This window comes from Orcinus orca, chromosome 3, assembly GCF_937001465.1.
Source record: "Orcinus orca chromosome 3, mOrcOrc1.1, whole genome shotgun sequence".
Taxonomy (NCBI): domain Eukaryota; kingdom Metazoa; phylum Chordata; class Mammalia; order Artiodactyla; family Delphinidae; genus Orcinus; species Orcinus orca.
The window spans coordinates 141,573,185-141,597,850 of record NC_064561.1 but is presented as its reverse complement, the minus strand read 5'-3'; the positions used below and the strand labels follow the sequence as shown (position 1 = coordinate 141,597,850).

General features: G+C 40.2%; 1 long non-coding RNA gene across 4 annotated transcripts in view; it reads right to left on the bottom strand.

Moving 5' to 3' along the window:
* LOC117203412 (uncharacterized) overlaps positions 1 to 24,666 on the bottom strand; it is a 62,802-nt gene that overhangs the window by 14,564 nt on the left and 23,572 nt on the right. For 2 of the 4 annotated variants that reach the window (XR_004486161.2, XR_007476429.1), the window contains exon 5: positions 22,742 to 22,842. This is a non-coding gene — a long non-coding RNA (uncharacterized LOC117203412). Of the gene's footprint in view, positions 1 to 21,463; positions 22,843 to 24,666 lie in introns of those variants that run through there. The other 2 variants (XR_007476428.1, XR_007476427.1) reach the window with 1 other exon arrangement.

The following is a 24,666-nucleotide window of genomic DNA, read 5'->3' as shown; positions in this document are numbered from 1 at the left end:
ATAAGTCATTAATATTGTGGTGGGATGCAGGTGATCCTGTCGTTCCCAGAATAACAGCTGGGATAAAGGGGACACGGGACAGCTCCAGAGACAAACTGCCTTCTTGGCAATGGATGGAATCTGAAGGCGGATCTAGTATAGCTTCACACTTCAATCTCCCCACAACCTCCTTGCCAGGTGGTTGATATCTGGCCTCATTCTGCAGGACCAGGGGACTCCCCTCCTCCCATGCCAGTGCATTTCACTTTTGAACAAATCTTGTTCATCAGGGAACTTTTCTTTATATCAATCCCCAAAGGATTTCCCTGCACTCTCCAGAGGTTGATCCCAGTCTTGTCCCAGTGCTAGATGCTCAAATTCCAGGAAACCCTAAACCCTTCAGATAAGTAATTCCACACAGCAATCATCCAGGCCTCCTCCTGAGCTTTCCCCCCTTGGGCTAAACTGTGGCTTCTGCAATTCCTACAACAGTTTCCTATATGATACAGTTGCACGATTTTTGTCTTGGACACTTTTAAAGATACGGAATTCAGCTGAGGTTTGACCAGGGTTAAAATATAGGATCATCCTTGATAGAAGAATTCTACCTCCATGAATGCACTCTGAGAGCTGGTGCTCATCACGTGACACTGGACTCCCACTGAACTTTCTAGTGATAAAACTCATGAGCCCTTTCCCATGAACTTCTGTTAAGTCAGTCATCTCCAGTCAACTGATCTTTTTTAACCTAAGATCTAATATTCATTTCTTATTAAACTTCATCCCCTTTGTGTCAGTCCATCAATCTAACATGTGGAGGTCTTTTAGGAGTATTGATTCAATTAGTAGAATTTATGTAATAGTAGTAGAATTTATTCCCAAATTTATGTCATCTACAAACATCCAAATGTGTGTTCTACATTTGCATTCAAAATATTAAGAAAAGAGAAGGCAACACTGACAGGCTCAGATGAAGAGTCCTGAACCCATTGTTAGAGACCTAACAACGCCATATTCAAAACCATGTCAATATAAGAAAAATAGATTCTAGAATGCTGCAAGCTCACTCCTGCTTGCCAGCCCGGGGACACCTCAGAGAAAAGAATACCGTATTGTTGGACAGAAGGAAGTATTTTTATGTTTTTCTTTAGTTGATTTTGGATAGGGGTGGTCAGTACTGTTTTTCAGACTATGCAAACATAAGATTCTACGGATGCAGCAGAAGCAACGGCCCTTTAACCTACCTTATGCGTTAAGTAATGGGTCTCTGATCTTTAAAGATTACTTTTTATTAAAACAGCCTTCTTGCCAAAATCCTATATGTTTCTTTCTAAAACAGACTCCTGAACGAAAGCCTATCCAATCAATATGACAATAAAAGCCACATCGAAACCTTACTCCTGTATTTTCCTGGAATTCTCCAAACCCTTCCCAAAGAGGCACTATGTTCTCATTTCCCAGAGAAAAAGAAGACCACTCTATAAATTATTTTCAGAAACTATCATGAATTCCACATCCAAGTTCTTGCAGAGCAGATTCGAATGTTCAGTTAAGGCAGTTCTCGGGGTGGAAGCCTCCTAGTTTGAATGCAGAAACCCTTTTGGCAAAGTCATGTGAAAAAAAAGTCTTAACCAGATATTTTTTCTAAGCCATTCCCCAGCTTCATGTCTAACAGAGGTTGAGTGTGAGCTGAAAAATGGATTGGATAATAACATGAGAATAAATAATTCACTTATTTCAGGTTTCTAATGGAAAAAAAATTTTACTGAAAAAGAAATGCACAGCCAAGTTCAGGTTTTGAACTAGTCTAATCATGGGATGAACACCCAAAGGGAAACCTAAGTAATTCTGTTATTTCTGGAGGTCAAATCCATCGGAATATTAATCCCTTTCCTATAAGGTCCTATTATAAATAATAAGGTGGATCATAGCTTACCTTGCCATATTTCAACCTTATAAAGGGAAGCTTACTTCCCTCTAGGCAGAGTTTACCTTTTTCCCTTGCCAAACCCAGTTCAATTTATCATGTACTCTTCTCAATCATTTTACAGCAACTGTTCTGATAAAATATTACTTCCCTCATCCAGTTCTAACCCCCAGAACCTTCCCACACAATGTCACCAAATCCATCCCTCATAATATCTCCTCATCCATCCCCTCCTTTGTTTCCATTATTACTTCCTATGGGAATGACATATAACTTGAGTCCTTCAGACTTTGGGGTTGCCCTTCCTTTTGATATCCAGATATAATTCTTGGAACTGCAGAAGTGCCCACCCAGTATTTCAGAAGATCAGCCACAGGTTGCTTCCCCTGGGGAACTGCCAGTCTCCGCTCTCCCCAAATCCCTGGCCTAGGCTCCTCCTAACCAGCTCTGCCCCGCTTGTCCACTCTTTACAGCCTTTTGTCCTTCGCATAGTCTCTGTTCTTGCCTCTTCTCTCTACAAGTCACCATCAACATAAGTCCATGTTGTGTGAGACTAACACCGAAGGTGTAGGAAATTTGGAAAGGAATTATATAACACAACATAAAATCTAACTCAGGCATCACTGTTGTTAATGTCCATCCATAAATAGTCCTTGCCTGGCCAAGTTACTGGGCCTGCCCTCAGAATGGAGTCCCAGGTACCGCTTCCTCTATTCCTCACCCACCAAGGGAAAACTCAATCTTCCTTAATATTATAAAAAAGAAAACAACCAACCAAAATTCTACAATAATCCAGCCATCCTGAAGTACAGATATGTCTGTAGTCAGGTTTTTTTAGAGCAATTTTTTAAATTTAGCAATTTTTTTAATGATATAAAAATGCAAAATTAATGGAGCATTATTTTTTTTTAAATCACAGTACGTCTATATGAGGTAATAGCATTCAGTTCTTTAAGGTTATTCTGCTACCTCTAAAAGGAGCAGCCTCTGATCAGATAGTTGCAGCTTTTTCAGTTGTGGGAAAATTGCTTATTATGTATTTTCAAAAAAAACCCGGATCCAAAATGGTATATAGAGTGTGATTTCAACTCTGTAAAAAGTCTGGAAGAAAGCATGCCAGATTATCAACAGGGATTATAGGAATATGGGTGATTGCCATTTTATAGCTTAAGCTTTCCTGTGCTTTTCAAGCCAACTGGATAATCACTGCCTTTTAAGACCATGCAAACCATCAAGACCATGCAAACCACCAACACCTGCCTGGCGGGTGCAAGACTGTTTTCAGGCTGGGGCTTAACCTAATCCCAGGGAAATATCTTATTCCACAAGATTCAGCTCAGACTTCACCCCATCACCCATGAAGTCCTCTATGCCTACCCATCTTCCTTTCCACTGGGCAGTTGGTTGCTTCCTCCACCTCCAACCTATAACACTCTGTACAACCCTCTTAAATACCTCTCACAGCTGTATTAGTCAGGGTCTCAGCAAGAGACCACTAGAGCCCCTTTACTGAAGAGAGTTTATTACAGAGACTCTTTACAAAAAGCAGGGTGTAAGGAAACCACAAAAGACAGTGCATCCCCAGGGAAATGGAGAGGGGGCTCTGTTACTACCGCTAGCCTGAAAAGGTAACAGGAGGGAGTGGTTCCCAGAGCCTGGAAAAGGAATTAGAGGGATGCTTGCCGGCAGCTGCAGCCATCAGTAGATCGATGCAGCCAGCCTCCTCAGGGAAGGAGCCAATTCACTCTCCTCCCTCCTTCCAAATATCACCTAGTGCTCATCATTGGCCAAATCCAGCTGGAAGCCAGGGGGCAAGAGAGCCCTAGGATGTGGGCCATAGCGGGCAGCCTCCCAGGAATGAAGCAGAGAGAAGGATGGTGAGTGGACCTGGGTGAGTGGACCTGGAGGGGTAAACCAGAGATCCAGTATAGTCACATAATTATTGATTTACAGGCGCAGCCCCAGTGTCTGTTACCTGAGGTGCCCTCTTTCCCTTAATATTGCAAAACATGTAGAACTCAAAGCTTTATCCCATGCACTGCAAAGTCCAGACTCCTTCCATCTTCTCTTCAAAGGATTTCAGGGGGTGAGGTTTCTCCTGAGCTGGGCCTTGCTTCACCCTGTCTTGTTCCTCCATCTGCCCTCCTCTCACTAGACCACTTCCTACCGTGCTAGACACCACCCTTCTTCCTTCCTCTTTCTCAAAGCAGCATGAATCCTTCGGTTACTGTATGTATCAGACTTCTAAGAGACGGGTAGGGGGCAGAGGGGGTAACTGCAGCACAGTGTAAGGAACAACTTCAAACCCTTTTTTAGGCATCTCTTTCATAAATATTTATCAACCATTCTCCACCATGAAGAATTTCTCAGTTGTGCTCACTGCCATCTCCCAGGGGGACCCCGTGCCCTCAAGGGTCTTCTCCTTCTAAAGACAAACCTCTAAAACCCTAAACTCTGTTACCACGCTTGTCTAAATCTTTAGATATTTTAATCCAATGGTTTTAAAAAATCAAATTGGAATATTTTATAAAGTTTTATTGGAACCAGGACCAGAATTAGGGTGAGGAAAGTGAGGCAAGATTATACATGTGTAGGATCAGATTCTCTCTTTATTTAAAATGTGCATACTTTGTTCATCATGGATTTTTTTTATTTTTTAAGTATTACATTATAATAGTATTTATGTTGATCACTGTGTTTTTTAGCATCCCCTTATTTCTTCGACCAAGGCAAGTATCTCACATCACATAGTCCTGACCCTGCCACTTGGGGGTTGGGGGGTGGAAGGGGCTCATCTTTCTACATTAAATATGCCTATTAAAGTGCTTTTCCAAACCAAAAGGCAACTTCTTTTCCAAGCAGAATTTTGCATTCAAACTACTGCCAATTTTGAGAATAATTTCTTCTTGCTACCCCTCCCCATTAGACCATGAGATCCTTCAAGACAGAAAATGATGCTTTGCCTGTTTCTATATCCTGGGTGCCTAGACTTAGTAGATGAATTGTAAATATTTACTGAATGTAAGTCTCTAGTGCAAAAGTTTGTGTGTAAGTAAGGTCAGTTGATTGTTCGATCTATTTAGAGCTTTTCTGTGTTGAATTGCAAAATCTTAGGAAACTAGCAGGCAAAGTCCTAAAGAGATCATTCAATCTAATCTTTTTATTTTATACATCAGGAGACTGAGACATTTCCATGGTTATATTTGTAAGCAATTTGCTCAGTGTTTATCAAGAATCATTAATATTTCCTACTGTCAGGGTGCCATCCCATCTGAATAATTTTGATAGCATCCCAGTGGGAAGAAAGGAGTAAAATTTTCCAGGGGGTTCAGGAAGCCCCCTGCCCCCATTCTTACAACACTATTATTTCTCCTAACGAATCTCGGGGCACAGAAAGTGGAGCTCATCTTGTGCACACACGCAAGAGATGGGAAGTGGGAACATTCCCCAACCTAATGACCTGAGTCAGAGCCACTTGTATCAGAGAAGCAGAAATACAAACATCAAGGAGAAACTAAACTTTTATATCAAAGCCAGAAAATGTATTTGCCCAAGGTAAAGGCATGAGTGTAAGAGTTACAGAGAGGACAACGGTGATAAGGAAAGCTTGCTTCTTTACAATGAACTCATTGTGTCAGACTGATGAGGCACCCAGCAAGCTGACAACGGTTCCTTCACCCCTGCGCCCAGGACAGTTTGGCCAAAGGACATTTAGGGTGACAAGCCGCAAACAGTCAGCACTAATCTCTTATACCGGAATAGCCCAGAGAACCCGTAGAACCTGACTGGCTGCCCTTCAGAGACGCCTTTGGAATTCTTTATTCAGTCCTCCTTGGTTTACACTGGATCGTCTCTCCTGGGACTTCTCTGGTGACCTGATCTTCGGCCATGACAACATCCCCCAAGAGATCCACCAACCCCCAGATTTGCCCAGCAGGTGACACTAATAAGATCCAATGAGAAGTGATGCATTCAAAACAGACGAGGCACACATTCACACACAAGTCAGAGTCGCCACAAAGTCTCTTCTTCTTCACAACATTCCCCAGGCAGAAAAGAGATCAAACCGACCTTGAAGAAGAAACGTCTTTTTTCGATCCGTTACCATGGCAACGCCAGCCCTCTCTCCCCAGGGCACCCGCCCATGGGGGCTCGCACCTGCTGGCTGGTAGCAAGAGTGGCCCAGCAGCCTTAGTTCCCTGACATTGGGCTCATTTCACCAACAAAGTTGGCAGCAGTGCCAGTTGGCTTCATGATATGGATACCTGCCCACTAAGCATTGGCCTGGAGATCCGGGACTTTCACAAAGGCCAGCCAACAGCTGGCAGGCAGGCACCGCCAGGTCATTGTCATCCTGGGCTGAATTGGAGACAAAGGCTCTGTGTGTAACATGGCATCCCTCCCTCCTTCCCTTGGTGTTTTATTTTCATCTCCATGTCACTTCCTATGGGAGGACCATGTGGCTAAAGGTGCCTTTCTCGGCCTTTTTTGTTCCTTTATCATTAGCCTGCCTGTGTACGCTGGTGTAGAAAAGCTTCCCCTGTCCCATGTCTCGTTTTATTGCAAATCAGGAAGCTCACCATAAGTCACCCTGAGCCAGTGGATTCAGATTTGGAGCTGGTAACCAGAAGCCGTGTCAGACTGCCCCCCTGGCTCCACACCAAGGCCTCCGAGGATTTCTTGTCACATGACATTAGTGGAGTTTCACATCCTTTAAAGCAAATCTCTGTCGAAACTCTCGAGTCTCACATGGCTTCAGCTCAAAACAACACCCCACTCAGCTGCCTCTCTAACTGTTTCAAGCACCAGATCAGGAGACCTGGGTTCTAGTTTCAGCTTAGTCTACTTGACCCTGAGCAATCACTGGTCCCAGATCACTTCATATAGAAAATAAGGGCCAATGTAGCTGTCACTAGGGTCCCTTTCAACTCTCCTTTTTTAAAAAAAAAACAAAAACTTTGTTTTCCCTTTTTACCTACTGCTTTCTAAGGACATTGCTAACCTGAGAGTTTCTGAAAATGAATAGAGATTATTTTAGTTTAAAAAAAAATGGATATACATAATATGGATGAATCTCAAAAGTAGAGTGAAAGAAGCCTCACACAAAGTTCTAGAATAGACGAAACTTATCTACGATAAAAGAAATAGGAAAGTGGTTGCCTCTGGGAGTGAGTTGGGAGCAGGGATTGCTCAGGAAGGGGCATGAAGAGACTTTCTGAGATGAAGGTTGTATTTTATATCTGGATAGGGGTTAGGGTCACACAGGTGAAAGCCTTTGTCAAAACTCATAGAATGCTGCTCTTGAGACAGATTGAGAGAGGGATGAAGAGATAGGTAGTAAAATAATTCTAGCAAAATGTTCATCATAGAATCTAAGTGCGTGTATGGGTGTTCACTGTGCAATTCCCTCAATTTTTCTGTATGTATGAAAATCTTCATAATAAAATACTGGGGGTGGGGGGAATATACTATAATAAATTACAAAATTCCTGTCCCACCCATGCCCTCCCTCTGTCTTGACTGTCCTCATTTTTCCACTAAATGAGTCAGGAAATGGCAATATTTATTGACTTGAGCAGACAAGTCAACAGAGCTCTATGATGACTAATACCTTTATCACTGTCCATGCCTTCAAGGGAGGAGGACGCAAGTCCTGCACACTCAGAACCCATCCTTTGGCCTCACCTTCCTCAGCACAATTATCAGAAATGGGATTCCTGTTAGGTTGGCCAGATGCCCACAACAGGGGTTGGTCTCTCCTCGCCCCACCTGCACCTCTGCTCTTTGATTACCAACGTCCTAAAAGCCTTACAATTAACACATTCCAATTAAGATATTTAATTCCATGAAATGGGGATATACATTTTTTAACATATTTATTGGAGTATAATTGCTTTACAATGTTCTGTTAGGTTCTGCTGTGTAACAAAGTGAATCAGCTATGGGCAAACGTACATCCCCACATCCCCTCCCTCTTGCGTCTCCCTCCCACCCTCCCTATCCCACCACTCTAGGTGGTCACAAAGCACTGAGCTGAGCTCCCTGTGCTACACAGCTGCTTCCCATTAGCTATCTATTTTACATTTGGTAGTGTATATATGTACATGCCACTGTCTCACTTCGTCCCAGCTTACCTTCGCCCTCCCCATGCCCTGAAGTCCATTCTACACATCTGTGTCTTTATTCCTGTCCTGCCCCTAGGTTCATCAGAACCATTTTAAATTTTAGATTCCATATATATGTGTTAGCATACAGTATTTGTTTTTCTCTTTCTGACTTACTTCACTCTGTATCACAGACTCCAGGTCCATCCACCTCACTACAAATAGCTCAATTTCGTTTCTTTTTATGGCTGAGTAATATTCCATTGTATATATGTGCCACATCTTCTTTATCCATTCATCTGTCGATGGACACTTAGGTTGCTTCCATGACCTGGCTATTGTAAATAGAGCTGAAATAAACATTGTGATACATGACTATTTTTGAATTATGGTTTTCTCAGGGTATATGACCAGAGGTGGGATTGCTGGGTCGTATGGTAGTTCTATTTTTAGATTTTTAGGGAACCTCCATACTGTTCTCCACAGTGGCTATATCAATTTACATTCCCACCAACAGTGCAAGAGGGTTCCCTTTCCTCCACACCTTCTCCAGCATTTACTGTTTGTAGATTTTTTGATGATGGCCATTCTGATCAGTGTGAGGTGATACCTCACTGTAGTTTTGATTTGCATTTCCCTAATGATTAGTGATGTTGAGCAACTTTTCATGTGTTTGTTGGCCATCTGTATATCTTCTTTGGAGAAATGTCTATTTAGGTCTTCTGCCCAGTTTTGGATTGGGTTTCTGTATTTTTGATATTGAGCTTCATGAGCTGCTTGTATATTTTGGAGATTAATCCTTTGTCAGTTGCTTCGTTTGCAAATATTTTCTCCCATTCTGAGGGTTGCCTTTTCGTCTTTTTCATGGTTTCCTTTGCTGTGCAAAAGCTTTTAAGTTTCATTAGGTCCCATTTGTTTATTTTTGTTTTTATTTCCATTTCTCTAGGAAGTGGGTCAAAAAGGATCTTGCTGTGATTTATGTCATGGAGTGTTCTGCCTATGTTTTGCTCTAAGAGTTTTATAGTGTCTGGCCTTACATTTAGGTCTTTACTCCATTTTGAGTTTATTTTTGTGTATGGTGTAAGGAAGTGTTCTAATTTCATTCTTTTACATGTAGCTGTCCCGTTTTCCCAGCACCACTTATTGAAGAGGCTGTCTTTTCTCCATTGTATAATCTTGCCTCCTTTATCAAAGATAAGGTGACCATATGTGCATGGGTTTATCACTGGGCTTTCTATCCTGTTCCATAGATCTGTATTTCTGTTTTTGAGCCAGTACCATACTATCTTGACTACTGTACCTTTGTAGTATAGTCTGAAGTCAGGGAGCCTGATTCCTCCAGCTCTGTTTTTCTTTCTCAAGATTGCTTTGGCTATTCGGGGTCTTTTGTGTTTCCATACAAACTGTGAATTTTTTTTTCTAGTTCTGTGAAAAATGCCATTGGTAGTTTGATGGGAATTGCATTGAATCTGTAGATTGCTTTGGGTAGTATAATCATTTTCACAATGTTGATTCTTCCAATTCAAGAACATGGTATATCTCTCCATCTGTTTGTATCATCTTTAATTTCTTTCATCAGTGTCTTATAGTTTTCCGCATACAGGTCTTTTGGCTCCTTAGGTAGGTTTATTCCTCGGTATTTTATTCTTTTTCTTGCAATGGTAAACGAGACTGGTTCCTTAATTTGTCTTTCTGATTTTTCATCATTCATGTATAGGGATGCAAGAGATTTCTGTGCATTAATTTTGTATCCTGCTACTTTACCAAATTCATTGATTAGCTCTAGGAGTTTTCTGGTAGCATCTTTAGGACTCTCTATGTATAGTATCATATCATCTGCAAACAGTGACAGTTTTACTTCTTCTTTTCCAATTTGGATTCCTTTTATTTCTTTTTCTTCTCTGATTGCTGTGGCTAAAAATTCCAAAACTCTGCTGAATAATAGTGGTGAGAGTGGGCAGCCTTGTCTTGTTCTTGATCTTAGAGGAAATGGTTTCAGTTTTTCACCATTGAGAATGATGTTGGCTGTGGGTTTGTCATATTGGTCTTTATAAAGTTGAGGTAGTTTCCCTCTATGCCTACTTTCTGGAGGGTTTATATCATAAATGGGTGTTGAATTTTGTCAAAAGCTTTCTCTGCATCTATTGAGATGATCATATGGTTTTTCTCCTTCAGTTTGTTAATATGGAGTATCACATTGATTGATTTGCATATACTGAAGAATCCTTGCATTCCTGGAATAAACCCCACTTGATCATGGTGTATGATCCTGTTCATGTGCTGTTGAATTCTGTTTGCTAGTATTTTGTTGAGGATTCTTGCATCTATGTTCATCAGTGATATTGGTCTGTAGTTTTCTTTTTTTGTGACATCTTTGTCTGGATTTGGTATCAGGGTGATGGTGGCCTTGTAGAATGAGTTTGGGAGTGTTCCTGCCTCTGCTATATTTTGGAAGAGTTTGAGAAGGATAGGTGTTAGCTCTTCTCTAAATGTTTGATAGAATTCTCCTGTGAAGCCATCTGGTCCTGGGCTTTTGTTTGTTGGAAGATTTTAAATCACACTTTCATTTCAGTGCTTGTCATTGTCTGTTTGTATTTTCTGTTTCTTCCTGGTTCAGTCTCGAAAGGTTGTGCTTTTCTAAGAATTTGTCCATTTCTTCCAGGTTGTCCATTTTATTGGCATATAGTCGCTTGCAGTAATCTTCATAATCCTTTGTATTTCTGCAGAGTCAGTTGTTACTTCTCCTTTCCATTTCTAATTCTGTTGATTTGAGTCTTCTCCCTTTTTTTTCTTGATAAGTCTGGCTAATGGTTTATCAATTTTGTTTATCTTCTCAAAGAACCAGCTTTTAGTTTTATTGATCTTTGCTATTGTTTCCTTCATTTCTTTTACATTCATTTCTGATCTGATCTTTATGATTTCTTTACTTCTGCTAACTTTGGGGTATTTTGTTCTTCTTTCTCTAATTGCTTTAGGTATAAGGTTAGGTTGTTTATTTTAGATATTTCTTGTTTCTTGATGTGGGATTGTATTGCTGTATACTTCCCTCTTAGAACTGCTTTTGGTGCATCTCAAAGGTTTTGGGTCATTGTGTTTTCATTGTCATTTATTTCTAGGTATTTTTTTATTTCCTCTTTGATTTCTTCAGTGATCTCTTGGTTATTTAGTAGTGTATTGTTTAGCCTCCATGTGTTTGTATTTTTTACAGATTTTTTTCCTGTAAATGATATCTAGTCTCAGAGCGTTGTAGTTGGGAAAGATACTTGATACGATTTCAATTTTCTTAAATTTACCAAGGCTTGATTTGTGACCCAAGATATGGTCTATCCTGGAGAATGTTCCATGAGCACTTGAGAAGAAAGTGTATTCTGTTGTTTTTGGATGGAATGTCCTATAAATATCAATTAAGTCTATCTTGTTTAATGTGTCATTTAAAGCTTGTGTTTCCTTATTTATTTTCATTTTGGATGATCTGTCCATTGGTGAAAGTGGGGTGTTAAAGTCCCCTACTATGAATGTGTTACTGTCGATTTCCCCTTTTATGGCTGTTAGTATTTGCCTTATGTATTGAGGTGATCCTATGTTGGGTGCATAAACATTTACAATTGTTATATCTTCTTAGATTGATCCCTTGATCATTATGTAGTGTCTTTCTTTATCTCTTGTAATAGTCTTTATTTTAAAGTCTCTTTTGTCTGATATGAGAATTGCTACTCCAGCTTTCTTTTGATTTCCATTTGCATGGAATATCTTTTTCCATCCCCTCATTTTCAGTCTGTATGTGTCCCTAGGTCTGAAGTGGGTCTCTTCTAGACAGCATATATATGGGTCTTGTGTTTGTATCCATTCAGCCAGTCTATGTCTTTTGGTTGGAGCATTTAATTCATTTACATTTAAGGTAATTATCGATATGTATGTTCCTATTACCATTTTCTTAATTATTTGGGGTTTGTTTTTGTAGGTCTTTTCCTTTTCCTGTGTTTCCTGCCTAGAGAAGTTCCTTTAGCATTTGTCGTAAAGCTGGTTTGGTGGTGAATTCTCTTAATTTGGCTGAAGTTTGGCTGAATTCTCTTAATTTTTGCTTATCTGTAAAGGTTTTAATTTCTCCGTTGAATCTGAATGAGATCCTCGCTGGGTAGAGTAATCTTGATTGTAGGTTTTTCCCTTTCATCACTTTAAATATGTCCTGCCACTCCCTTCTGGCTTGCAGAGTTTCTTCTGAAAGATCAGCTGTTAACCTTATGGGGATTCCCTTGTATATTATTGTTGCTTTTCCCTTGCTGCTTTTAATATTTTTTCTTTGTATTTAATTTTTGATAGTTTGATTAATATGTGTCTTGGCATGTTTCTCCTTGGATTTATCCTGAATGGGACTCTCTGTGCTTCCTGGACTTGATTGACTATTTCCTTTCCCATGTTAGGGAAGTTTTCAACTATAATCTCTTCAAATATTTTCTCAGTCCCTTTTCTTTTCTCTTCTTCTTCTGGGACCCCTATGATTCGAACGTTGGTGCATTTAGTATTGTCCCAGAGGACAATTGAGATTGTCCTCAATTCTTTTCATTCTTTTTTCTTTGTTCTGTTCCTGGCAGTTATTTCCACCATTTTATCTTCCAGGGCATTTATCCATTCTTCTGCCTCAGTTATTCTGCTATTGATTCCTTCTAGAGTATTTTTAAGTTCAGTAATTATGTTGTTTATCACTGTTTGTGTGTTCTTTGCCTCTTCTAGATCCTTGTTAAATGTTTCTTGTATTTTCTCCATTCTGTTTCCAAGATTTTGGATCATGTTTACTATCATTACTCTGAATTCTTTTTCAGGTAGGTTGTCTATTTCATCTTCATTTATTTGGTCTTGTAGGTTTTTACCTTGCTCCTTCATCTGTAACATATTTTTTTGTCATTTCATTTTTTTTTTTTTTTTTTCTGGGTGATGCTGTATTCCTATTTTACTGGTTGTTTGGCCGGAGATGTCCAACACTGGAGTTTGCAGGTAGTTGGATAGAGCCAGGTCTTGGTGCTGAGATGAGGACCTCTGGGAGGCCTCACTCTGATTAATATTCCCTGGGTTCTGAGGTTCTCTGTTAGTCCAGTGGTTTGGACTTGGAGCTCCCACCATGAGAGCTCAGGTCCGTCCTCCAGCCTGGAACCCAAGATCCCGCAAGCCAGTGGCTGCGGATTCCTCCCATCCCCTTAGGTGTCCATGGTCCCCTACTGGTGCCTGGTAGCTGCCCTAGTTGTGTGGAGATGTGAATTCCGTGTCCTCCTAGGATGCCATCTTGACTCCACCCCTGGAATGTGCATTTTTAGAATCACTCTGGAGGTAAGTCAATTTCCAAGGGACAGATTACAAGTGCATCTTTTACTAGACTCTACCCTACTACCCCATCATAAATAGAAATATCATAAGTATGTCCCTGAAATATTGACTTTCTTGACCACTTCCCTTTAAGACTCCTAAAACATATTCTTCTTTGTTCCTTCTAACTTGATTTCTTCTCCCTGAAAATCTTCAAGCCAGACACACACAAAAGAACTTATGTTTCTATGGTCTTTGCTGGCACCATCGGAGACCTAATTCACAGCTAACTTCTTTTTGGGGAAAAAAATGAAAGGAAACAAATAATTACTAAGAAGGCAGTGTAAATCTGTTTCCTCAGGGTAGAATTCATGACTTTCATCCATTATTCTTATTGGCAAGTTAATCAAATCTAACAGAAACATACATTTACTGAGTGCCAGATATGGTTCAATTCCTTGAGCCACCCAAGGAATTACTTTCTTCACTCCAAACCAGTGTATAATCTACTCTAGTGAAGGAAATCAAATATATAAGCTTGTGCAAAAGTTGAACAGTAAAATATCCAGATATTGGTCCCATCAGTGGAAGAGGTGTCCAAACTCCACAAATAATGAACTGACGGCTGGATGGTGGGAACTCTGGGAGTTTGAGAAGGGACATAACACCTTTGATGGGAGTGGGGGACAGAGGCCTAACAAGAGTGGGATTTCAGTTAATTCCAGAAGAATAGGTAGGATTTGGGGGATATAAGAAGGGGAGAGACTCCCTTGGGAGGGTAAAACTGGGTAATTAAAGGGGCACTTCTGTTCTCAATACATGAACACCAAAGCATCATTCCCAGTATAAAACACCTCTGTGACACTGAGTTCCTTGAAGGAATTGGTGTCCAAATTCTTTACCCACCATTTTAGGGGAAATTCTGAAATAAAATCAAATTCTGAGGTTGAAAATCAACCTCAGTCTACTCTAATGTCTCAAAGGAAATGAGCACAGATCACATCATCAAATTAGACCACGGAGACAACATTAGCCGGATCTCATCACTCAGGAGGGACATCTCAATGACTGGAGTACCTCTGAAGGACACACACAGGGGAACGTTAGTTCTTCTAGATGAGCACTTATCCAGCATTAGAAAGAGGCCTAAGGGTCCTTGCTCATTGATCCAGGTCATGGCAGGGAAGGGTGAGGCTTAGGGCTCTTCACAGTCATGGTCAATTCTTTTACATTAATGCTTATTTCCAGATTCATCCTAAATTTCCAAAAGCCACTCCACAAAAAGGAAAAATACAAAACCTTTCCAAGTAATCGGAATGTTTCTACTCCTTTGATTTCTCACAATTTTAGTTGTGGCAGCAGATGACTTACTGTGGATAAAAAGCTAAATTGGATCTGCATATGTAAAGTCAATGTGTATTCAAATAAATATAATAATTTTCCAGCTTTATTGAAATGCAATTGACATATAACATTGTGTAAATTTAAGGTGTACAAGGTGATGATTTTAAAAACTGATTTTTGTGTTTTTTAAATTCACATCTGTTCCCTCACATACCCACCGTACCATATAACCATCGTAATGGAGAGTAAGCAAAGGAGATGGAAGGTAGAATATTGGGGTTTAAATCCCAACTTGTTCTATGTGACCTTGGGCAGATTCACGTTTCCAAGCCTCCATATCTTCAGACATAGGTGGAAAATATAAATAGCTATCTCAAAAGGTTGATATGAGAATGAAATAGAGAGGTGCCTTCAAGATGGTGGAGGAATAAGACGTGGAGATCACCTTCCTCCCTACATATACATCAAAACTACAACTACATGTGGAACAACTCCTACAGAACACCTACTGAACACTGGCAGAAGACCTCAGACTTCCCAAAAGGCAAGAAACTCCCCACATACTTGGGTAGGGCAAAAGAAAACAGAAGAAACAGAGGCAAAAGAATAGGGACGAGACCTGCACCTCAGGGAGGGAGCTGTGAAAGAGGAAAATTTTCCACACACTAGGAAGCCCCTTCAGTGGCTGAGATGGGGGGTGGGCAGTGAGGGGAGAAGCTTTGGAACCACGGGAGAGAGCGCAGCAACAGGGGTGCGGAGGGCAAAGCGAGAGATTCCCACACAGAGGATCGGTGCAGACCAGCACTCACCAGCCTGAGAGGCTTGTCTGCTCACTCGCCGGGGGAACGTAGGGGCTGGGAGCTGAGGCTCGGGCTTCGGAGGTCAGACCCCAGGGAGAGGACTGGGGTTGGCTGCATGAACACAGCCTGAAGGGGGCTAGTGCACTACAGCTAGCTGGGAGGGAGTCCAGGAAAAAGTCTGGACCTGCTTAAGAGTCAAGAGAACACTGTTTTGGGGTACGCTAGGAGAGGGGATTCAGAGCACTGCCTAAATGAGCTCCAGAGATGGGCATGAGCCGCAGCTATCAGCATGGACACCAGCGACAGGCATGAAACCCTAAGGCTGCTGCTGCAGCTACAAGAAGCCTGTGTGCAAACACAGGTCACTATCCACACCTCCCCTCCTGGGAGCCTGTGCAGCCCGGCACTGCCAGGGTCCCGTGATCCAGGGACCACTTCCCTGGGAGAACACGCAGCACACCTCAGCCTGTTGCAGCGTCGCACCGGCCTCTGCCACCACAGGCTCGCCCCACATTCGATACCCCTCCCTCCCACTGGCCTGAGTGAGCCAGAGCCCCCTAATCAGCTCCTACTTTAACTCTGTCTTGTCTGGGAGGGGAACACATGTCCTCAGGCGACCTACACATAGAGGCAGGTCCAAATCCAAAGTTGAACACCAGGAGCTGTGAGAACAAAGAAGAGAAAGGGAAATTTCTCCCAGCAGCCTCAGGAGCAGCAGATTAAATCTCCACAATCAACTTGATGTACCCTGCATCTGTGGAATACCTGAATAGACAACGAATCATCCCAAACTTCAGACGGTGGACTTTGGGAGCAACTGTAGACTTGGGGTTTGCTTTCTGCATCTAATTTGTTTTGGGTTTTATGTTTATCTTAGTTTAGTATTTAGAGCTTATTATCATCAGTAGATTTGTTTATTGATTTGGTTGCTTTCTACCTTTTTTTTTAATGTATATATATATATTTTTTTCCTTTTCCTCTTTTTGTGAGTGTGTATATGTATGCTTCTTTGTGTGATTTTGTCTACATAGCTTCACTTTTGACATTTGTCCTAGGGTTCTCACTGTCCATTTTTTTTTCTTTTTACATATAATTTTTAGCACTTGTTAAGATTGGTGGATTTGTTTTTTCGTTTTGTTGCTCTCTTCTTTCTCTCTCTCCTTTTTTTAATTATTTTTTATTTTTAATAATTTTTTTATTTTAATAACTTTATTCTTTTATTTAATTTATTTATTTTCTTTCTTTCTTTCTTTTTTCTCCCTTTTCTTCTGAGAGATGTGGCTGACAGGGTCTTTGTGCTCTGTCCGGGTGTCAGGCCCAAGCCTCTGAGGTGGGAGAGCCAATTTCAGGACATTGGTCCACCAGAGACATCCCGGCCCCACGTAATATCAAAGGGGAAAAAGCTCTCCCAGAGATCTCCATCTCAATGCTAAGACCCAGCTCCACTCAACGAAGAGCAAGCTACAGTGCTGGACACCCTATGCCAAACAACTAGCAAGACAGGAACACAACACCACCCATTAGGAGAGAGGCTGCCTAAAATCATAAAAACTTCACAGACACCCCAAAACACACCACCGGACATGGTCTTGCCCACCATAAAGACAAGATCTAGCCTCATCCACCAGAATACAGGCACCAGTCCCCTCCACCAGGAAGCCTACACAACCCACTGAAACAACATTACCCACTGGGAGCAGACACCAAAAACAACAGGAACTATGAACCTGCAGCCTGCGAAATGGAGACCCCAAACACAGTAAGTTAAGCAAAATGAGAAGACAGAGAAATACACAGCAGATGAAGGAGCAAGGTAAACATGCACCATACCAAACAAATGAAGAGGAAATAGGCAGTCTACCTGAAAAAGAATTCAGAGTAATGATAGTAAAGATGATCCACAATCCTGGAAATAGAATGGACAAAATGCAAGGAACAGTTAACAAGGACCTAGAAGAACTAAAGATGAAACAAGCAATGATGAACAACACAATAAATGAAATTAAAAATACTCTAGAAGGAATCAATAGCAGAATAACTGAGGCAGAAGAACGGATAAATGACCTGGAAGACAAAATGGTGGAAATAACTGTCAGGAGCAGAACAAAGAAAAAAGAATGAAAAGAATTGAGGACAATCTCAGAGACCTCTGGGACAACATTAAATGCACCAACATTCGAATCATAGGGGTCCCAGAAGAAGAAGAGAAAAGCAAAGGGACTGAGAAAATATTTGAAGAGATTATAGTTGAAAACTTCCCTAATAGGGGAAAGGAAATAGTCAATCAAGTCCAGGAAGCACAGAGAGTCCCACACAGGTTAAATCCAAGGAGAAACATGCCAAGACACATATTAATCAAACTATCAAAAATTAAATACAAAGAAAAAATATTAAAAGCAGCAAGGGAAAAGCAACAATAATATACAAGGGAATCCCCATAAGGTTAACAGCTGATCTTTCAGCAGAAACTCTGCAAGCCAGAAGGGACTGGCAGGACATATTTAAAGTGATGAAAGGGAAAAACCTACAATCAAGATTACTCTACCCAGCGAGAATCTCATTCAGATTCAACGGAGAAATTAAAACCTTTACAGATAAGCAAAAATTAAGAGAATTCAGCACCACCAAACCAGCTTTACAACAAATGCTAAAGGAACTTCTCTAGGCAGGAAACACAAGAGAAGGAAAAGACCTACAAAAACAAACCCCAAACAATTAAGAAAATGGTAATAGGAACATACATATCAATAATTACCTTAAATGTAAATGGATTAAATGCTCCAACCAAAAGACATAGACTGGCTGAATGGATAGAAAAACAAGACCCATATATATGCTGTCTAGAAGAGATCCACTTCAGACCTAGGGACACATACAGACTAAAAGTGAGGGGATGGAAAAAGATATTCCATGCAAATGGAAATCAAAGAAAGCTAGAGTAGCAATTCTCATATCAGGAAAAATAGACTTTAAAATAAAGACTATTACAAGAAAGAAAGAAGGACAGTACATAATGATCAAGGGATCAATCTAGGAAGAGATAACAATTGTAAACATTTACGCACCCAACATAGGAGCACCTCAACACATAAGGCAAATGCTAACAGCCATAAAAGGGGAAATGACAGTAACACAAAAACAGTAGGGGACTTTAACAGCCCACTTTCACCAATGGACAGGTCATCCAAAATGAAAATAAATAAGGAAACACAAGCTTTACATGACACATTAAACAAGATGGACTTAATTGATATTTATAGGACATTCCATCCAAAAACAACACAATACACTTTCTCCTCAAGTGCTCATGGAACATTCTCCAGGATAGACCATTTCTTGGGTAACAAATCAAGCCTTGGTAAATATAAGAAAATTGAAATTGTACCAAGTATATTTTCCGACCACAACACTATGAGACTAGATATCAATTAGAGGGAAAAAAAAATCTGTAAAAAATACAAACACATGGATGCTAAACAATATACTACTAAATAACCAAGAGATCACTGAGGAAATCAAAAAAATACCCAGAAACAAATGGCAATGAAAACACGATGACCCAAAACCTATGGGATGCAGCAAAGGCAGTTCTAAGAAGGAAGTTTAGATCAATACAATCCCACATCAGGAAACAAGAAATACCTAAAATAAAGAACCTAACCTTACACCTAAAGCAATTAGAGAGAGAAGAACAAAAAATCCCAAAGTTAGCAGAAGGAACGAAATCATAAAGATCAGATCAGAAATAAATGAAAAAAGGGAAGGAAATGACAGCAAAATTGAATAAAATTAAAAGCTCTTTCTTTGAGAAGATAAACAAAATTAATAAATTAGCCAGACTCATCCGGAAAAAAAGGGGGAAGACTCAAATCAATAGAATTAGAAATGAAAAAGGAGAAGTAACAACTGACACTGCAGAAATACAAATTATCATGAGAGTTGCTACAAGCAACTCTATGCCAATAAAATGGACAACCTGGAAGAAATGGACACATTCTTAGAAAAGTACAACCTTCTGAGACTAAACAAGTATGAAATAGAAAATATAAACAGACCAATGACAAGCACTGAAATTGAGACCGTGATTAAAAATCTTCCAACAAAGAAAAGCCCAGGACCAGATGGCTTCCCAGGCGAACTCTACCAAACATTTAGAGAAGAGCTAACACCTATCCTTCTCAAACTCTTCCAAAATATAGCAGAGGGAGGAACACTCCCAAACTCCTATAAGGCCACCATCACGCTGATACCAAAACCAGACAAGGATGTCACACACAAAAAGAAAACTACAGGCCAATATCACTGATAAACATAGATGCAAAAATCCTCAACAAAATACTAGCAAACAGAATTCAACAGCACATGAACAGGATCATACACCATGATCAAGTGGGGTTTATTCCAGGAATGCAAGGATTCTTCAGTATATGCAAATCAATCAATGTGGTACTCCATATTAACAAACTGAAGGAGAAAAACCATATGATCATCTCAATAGATGCAGAAATAGCTTTCAACAAAATTCAACACCTATGATAAAAACCCTCCAGGAAGTAGGATTAGAGGGAACCCACTTCAACATAATAAAGGCCATATATGACAAACCCACAGCCAACATCATTCTCAATGGTGAAAAACTGAAACCATTTCCAGTAAGATCAGGAACAATACAAGGTTGCCCACCCTCACCACTATTATTCAACAGAGTTATGGAAGTTTTAGCCACAGCAATCAGAGAAGAAAAAGAAATAAAAGGAATCCAAATTGGAAAAGAAGAAGTAAAACTGTCACTGTTTGCAGATGATATGATACTATACATAGAGAATCCTAAAGATGTTAGCAGAAAACTCCTAGAGCTAATCAATGAATTTGGTAAAGTAGCAGGATACAAAATTAATGCACAGAAATCTCTTGCATCCCTATACATGAATGATGAAAAATCAGAAAGACAAATTAAGGAACCAGTCTCGTTTACCATTGCAAGAAAAAGAATAAAATACCGAGGAATAAACCTACCTAAGGAGACAAAAGACCTGTATGCGCAAAACTATAAGACACTGATGAAAGAAATTAAAGATGACAGAAACAGATGGAGAGATATACCATGTTCTTGGATTGGAAGAATCAACATTGTGAAAATGACTATACTACCCATAGCAACCTACATATTCAGTGCAATCCCTATCAAACTACCACTGGCATTTTTCACAAAACTAGAACAAAAAACTTCACAATTTGTATGGAAATACAAAAGACCCCGAATAGCCAAAGCAATCTTGAGAAAGAAAAACAGGGCTGGAGGAATCAGGCTCCCTGACTTCAGACTATACTACAAAGGTACAGTAGTCAAGATAGTATGGTACTGGCTCAAAAACAGAAATACAGATCTATGGAACAGGATAGAAATCCCAGAGATAAACCCATGCACATATGGTCACCTTATCTTTGATAAAGGAGGCAAAAATATACAATGGAGGAAACACAACCTCTTCAATAAGTGGTGCTGGGAAAACTGGACAGCTAATGTAAAAGAATGAAATTAGAACACTTCCTTACACCATACACAAAAATAAACTCAAAATGGAGTAAAGACCTAAATGTAAGGCCAGACACTATAAAACTCTTAGAGCAAAACATAGGCAGAACACTCCATGACATAAATCACAGCAAGATCCTTTTTGACCCACTTCCTAGAGAAATGGAAATAAAAACAAAAATAAACAAATGGGACCTAATGAAACTTAAAAGCTTTTGCACAGCAAAGGAAACCATAAACAAGATGAAAAGGCAACCCTCGGAATGGGAGAAAATATTTACAAACAAAGCAACTGACAAAGGAGTAGTCTCCAAAATATACAAGCAGCTCATGAAGCTCAATATCAAAAAAACAAAAACCCAATCCAAAACTGGGCAGAAGACCTAAATAGACATTTCTCCAAAGAAGATATACAGATTGCCAACAAACACATGAAAAGATGCTCAGCATCACTAATCATTAGGGAAATGCAAATCAAAACTACAATGAGGTATCACCTCACACTGGTCAGAATGGGCATCATCAAAAAATGTACAAACAATAAATGCTGGAGAGGGTGTGGAGAAAAGGGAACCCTCTTGCACTGTTGGTGGGAATGTAAATTGATACAGCCACTGTGGAGAACACTATGGAGGTTCCCTAAAAACTAAAAATAGAACTACCGTACTATCCAGCAATCCCACTACTGGGCATATACCCTGAGAAAACCATAATTCAAAAAGAGTCATGTACCACAATGTTCATTGCAGCTCTATTTACACTAGCCAGGACATGGAAGCAACCTAAGTGTCCATGAACAGATTAATGGGTAAGGAAGATGTGGCACATATATATAATAGAATATTACTCAGCTAGAAAAAGAAATGAAATTGAGTTATTTGTAGTGAGGTGGATGGACATAGCAACTGTCACACAGAGTGAAGTAAGTCAGAAAGAGAAAAACAAATACCGTATGCTAACACATATATATGGAATCTAAAAAAAAAAAAAATGATTCTGAAGAACCTAGGGGCAGGGGAGGAATAATGATGCAGACATAGAGAATGGACTTGAGGACACGGGGACGGGGAAGGGTAAGTTGGGATGAAGTGAGAACGTGGCATGGACATATATACACTACCAAATGTAAAACAGATAGCTAGTGGGAAGCGGCTGCACAGCACAGGGAGATCAGCTCTGTGCTTTGTGACCACCTAGAGGGGTGGGATAGGGAGGGTGGGAGGGAGACGCAAGAGGGAGGGCATATGGGGATATATCTATACATATAGCTGAGTCACTTTGTTATACAACAGAAACTAACACAACACTGTAAAGAAATTATACTCCAATAAAGACGTTAAAAAAAAAGAGAGAGAAGGAAATAGAACAGTGGACGTGAAAGGCCTGGGGAGAGGATGCTGGCCCACAGCAGATGCATTATATATATTTGTCTGTCAAACTGAATTTAGAAGAACCAGCTTTGTGAGTGAAAATCATGTTAAATTGATCAAAAATAAGATGTAAACCCATAATTAATCAGTTATGCCATTGTTTTTTCCTTTCTGATAATTCTTCTCAAAGAGTTTTCACCTATAAAGTTGTGTTAGAAAGGTTTGCAGATTTGATAGCTATCTTTCCAGGGCCCTGACCCCATGCACAACACACACATTTGTTAAAGATTAACATTGTCCCTTTTGTGAAGTCTGTTATCAAGAAATCTCAAACATAGTGCTCAACGGACGTAGCAGTTTCTATTTCCTCCATTTCTCTGTACCTGTAACTGAGGCACGGAGCTAAGTCACAGGCGTGACCAGGTCCTTTTTGTCGTTCAGCTGACTGAAGAGCTTCCCGGCCTGAATCATCCACCTAGATGCCCTAAAAGGAGGCAAAGGAATGGGAATTAAGTGAAGTGGAAACGCACAGTTTTAAAATGCTACAGTTTCTAATGTCAATTGAGCAGAATTGAGGTTAAAGACATATTTTGTCACCATTTTCTCCATGGACCATTTCCTGTCCTCTCACTGTCAAGTTTAGAGCATAAAACAAACCACACAGATCCACCTCTGCTCCACACTCTGCCAAAAAGCAGAGTTAGTGTTCACCAACAGCAAAGTATGCACACTACATCTAAAAGTGTGTGACATAGCCTCACAGTTTGTGTGTGACCACAGCCTCAAAGAAACCAAAAAAACAAACAAAAAAAAAAGTAAGAGGTTTAATTTCACCAGAGTAAGAAAAAAAAATCCAAAAGCACAATCAAAGCAAAGAATGTTAGACTTGAGAAAAACCTTAGAGTCTGTTTTAGCCAAACTTATTCACTTTACAGAAAAAGAAACTGGACCTCAGAGAGATTTCCAATTTAAATGCAGGTTATATCTGAGTCTGAATCTGAGACCTTTCATGATACCACCCAAAGACAGGGTTGGAATTAACCTTATACTTGCTGTATTCTAAGTTCCTCACTTTATTGACGTGGGAACTGAGTCCAAAAGAAATTAAATGACTGCTTTGAAGTCGTATACTTACTTAAGACTAAATCCCGTATGTTTATGCTTCTCAGAGAGAGCTTTGGTACCTTCCTCCTCTGCCTCAAACCCCATCCAGCAGGCTTCACCACTCCTTCATTCTATGAGATGGGCAACTGATCTTTTTCACATGGTCTTATAACCACATCAGTAAGGTTTGAAGACCCACATCTCCTTTCCAACCAGATTAGCACTCCTTTATAGAAATTCAGGAGCCACCAATTAAGCCCAGCCCAGTACAAACACAGCCAGGTAGCATCTGGGCAATTTAAAATATCTGTGTGTGTTTTATAACCACCCAAAGTTGGTAAGCTTCAAGAAGATCAACTAGAAATGTTCAGCATTTTTCCATGTTGTATTCTGTCTCTATTTACCAAAATAAATAAATCAGGATACTGAAAGACTACAGTAAACACAGATATTTTTACTCATGGTTACAGTAGCCGTACTGCTCTTCTGCTCTTAGTGGTAAATATACTGAGATAATAAGATCGCTAGAATTAATCAAATGTAGGAAGTTGTATAAATTCTATGTGATCCTGTAAAGAACTATTCTAATAATAATTCAGAAAAACTCAAGCTTTAGAGCCATTTGTTTCATTCGTTTAATAGTTTAGCAAAAACGGCTTACTATGCGCCCAGAACTTTCTAGGTGCTGGAGATACAGCAGGGAACAAAGGTCCTGCCCTCTTGGATGTTACATTCTAATAAAGAAACAAGCAAAGCCATAATATGTCAGAAGTTGATAAGTGCCATGGAGAAAAAGGAAGTAGAGGAGGTGGGACAGTAGGTGCCCGACTGAAGAGGTAGGGAGGGTAGTTGCTATGGTTTATATTTAAGATGGCCTTGCTGAATAACAGGGATGAAAGAAATGAGAACGCAAGCTCTGTGTGTATCTGAAGGAAGTGCTTTCAAAGCAGAGAGCCAACAAGTGCAAAGACCTGAAGCAGGAGCGGCGTGTACTTGGAACAGCATGAAAGCCAGTGTGGCTAGCGTAAAATGAGTGAGGGGGCAGTGGAAGGAGATGGTGTCTGAAAGGTGGTTGAGGCCAACTGTGTGGGACCTTTTAGAGCAATGTAGGGGATTTGACTTGTACTCAAGGTGAGATGAAAAGGCAGTGGAAGACGTGGAACAGAGGAGTGACATGGTCTGATTTCCCTTTAAAAGAATCACG